The 2,555-nt window shown below is 40.2% G+C and overlaps 1 non-coding gene across 1 annotated transcript; it reads left to right on the top strand.

Annotated features, from left to right (window-relative positions):
- The first annotated feature begins 1,457 nt into the window (after window positions 1-1,457).
- Window positions 1,458-1,562, top strand: LOC121443982. Its single transcript, XR_005973736.1, has one exon. It is a non-coding gene; the product is annotated as a U6 spliceosomal RNA (small nuclear RNA).
- The last annotated feature ends 993 nt before the right edge of the window (window positions 1,563-2,555 follow it).

The following is a 2,555-nucleotide window of genomic DNA, read 5'->3' as shown; positions in this document are numbered from 1 at the left end:
TCCAGGAGAGTGGGCTTGGCTAGGTGTTGAAGTCTGATAGATGTTTAGATAGCAAGGACAAACAACGCAGAGAGCTAGAATGAAGACAAGAAGAGCTTTGGGACTTAGTAGTCATTTAAAAAGGGGGCTTACTGAATAGAGCTTAAAAATAAAAGGGGGGTGGAGATATGGCTCGGTATTTAAGAGCACTTGTTCTTGTAGAGGACCCAGATTTGGTTCCCAGAACCAACATGGCAGTTCACAGCCATCTGCAACTCCAGTTCTAGAGGATTCAACACCACCTTCTGACCTCTTTGGGCACTGGACACATACATGCAGATAAAAAAAATGAAAAATAAATAAAATGCCCAAAGAATTTTATAGTATGATATCTGGGTTACAAGCTGATATGAACAGTAGTCTGGTGCCAAACAAAGAGTTGTGGCAGAGACAAAGGATGGATGAAGACCATGAAGACTCCTGGGGGCAAAGAAAGGGGTGAGAAATACAGACTCGAAGGAATAAAGAGATTCTTAAACAGAGGAGACAAGGAGGTGTAGAGGGGGCTAGTGAACTACATGGTCTGTGGGCCTACAAACTAGGTGAGTTCCAAAAGCATTTACCAAATCACCTGAACCAAAGCACCAAAGGAACTGTTCTGAGGCAAAGAGAGAGTGGGCAACTTTGGTTCCTCTGACAAAGGTTGGAATCATCATGGATGTGACTTAGCACTAACCTTGTGTGTTTGTGTGTCTGTGTCTGTGTATCTGTGTAGTGTAGTGTGTTTATGTGTGCCTGTTAATATACATGGAAGCCAGAGGAAAACCTTCAGTGTCCTTCTTTCTCACGCACTACCCACACCTTCCTCTTAGTTTTCTTCAAACAGGCTCTCTCACTGGTCTGGACCTCACCATGAAGTTTAGACTAGGTGCCCCACTCCAATCCCTGTCTTCTGCCACTGGGATAACAAGAATGCTACCATCCCCAGATTAATACACACACACACACACACACACACACACATACACATATATATATATATATATATTCATTCTAATATATATGTTAATAGGTACTAGGAATCAAAGTCCTCATGGTTTCAGGACAAGCCCTTTACCAACTGAGCTCTTCCCAGCCCAGCATCTAGTTTCCTAAGCTATAGCTTGCAAATTCATGTGGGGTCATATAATTGAGTGGAGATTATAAAAAAATGCAACAGTACAAGTTTCTGAATGTGAAGTGACCAAAAATTAAATAAAAATGTGTGACTAGGAGACGTTCCTGGTAACTCCTGCAACTTCACTATAGCCTCGGTTTTGAATGCACAACAAGCATAGCATTCCATCACACCCTGCCGTTCCAATAAGCATTGTCTAAAACGACCTCAGCTCAGATTTGAAAGCGCTGTATGTTATGCACTGAAGTGTTTTTACTGTACATATAAAGCTTTCTGTTGTTACAGAAACACAATGGCTTCTGTTCCCATTGACAGCACAAATATGAAAATAAGAACAATACACAGAAGATTAGCACGGCCCTTAAACAAGGATGACACTCAAATTTGTGAAGCAGTCCATACCTTTTAGCAAGAAATGAAACCACCCTAGATGTTCAGGGTCTATGGATTACCTGCAATCCACTGTAGATGAAAGTTTCTGTCCCACGCAGCCGTCCAGCTGTTCAATCCCAAAGAAATATACAGAGTCTTATATTAATTATAAACTGTTTAGCTTATTAGGTCAGGCTTATTATTAACTAGCTCTTACAACTAAAATTAATCCATAATTCTTGTCTGTTTAGCCACATGGCTTGGTACCTTTTCTCAGTAAGGCATTGTCATCTTGTTTCCTCTGCATCTTGCTGGAGACTCACTTTCTGCCTTTCCACTTCCCAGAATTCTCCTAGTCTGGTCTCCTCACCTATACTTCCTGCCTGGCTACTGGCCAATCAGCGTTTTATTAAATTAATATGACTGACAAATCTTTACAGTGTACAAAAGCATTATCTCACAGCAATCCACAAAGAAACCCTTTTGTATTTTCTAAGTGCCTAATGTGTGTTAGGCAGTGATGTAATTCTTGTTTGATTTGTTCACATTTTCCTCCTTCCGTAACTAAAAATTGAGAGAAAGTATATGAACATTTTTTTCATTGGCTTTGGTATACTTAGCAATAACAGAAAATTTCCCAAAGGATACCCGGTCACAATTACAGGGAAATAGAGGAATACCTTAAGTACCATGAAGATTCAAGCAAATCTGTAAGCAGATGATTTGTAGGAGAGTTAGTGGAATCTCAACAAGATGGTGGAATGGGAAGAAAGGAGAGGAGAGGTGGGATTATAACTAAAAGAAAATTTGAAACTACATACACCAAGTGGCCTACAATTACATTCTAGGTGGTAGAAATCAACAGCAAAAGAAATCTGTGTGACAACTGTGGGGGTAAAGGGAATCTGAGTGTAGTCTAGTATTAGGGAACGCTCCTGCTCATAGCTGTGTCTGCTAATAATACGATGATGTAGGAAAATGTCCTTAAAAATGTATTAAAGCCTGGAGAGATGGCTCAATAGTTCTT

Source organism: Microtus oregoni, unplaced genomic scaffold (genome assembly GCF_018167655.1).
Source record: "Microtus oregoni isolate MIOR12 unplaced genomic scaffold, Mior012 000115F_ref0000277, whole genome shotgun sequence".
Lineage (NCBI taxonomy): Eukaryota > Metazoa > Chordata > Mammalia > Rodentia > Cricetidae > Microtus > Microtus oregoni.
The sequence above is the reverse complement of the archived record's forward strand: the minus strand, read 5'-3'. Positions and strand labels throughout refer to the sequence as shown.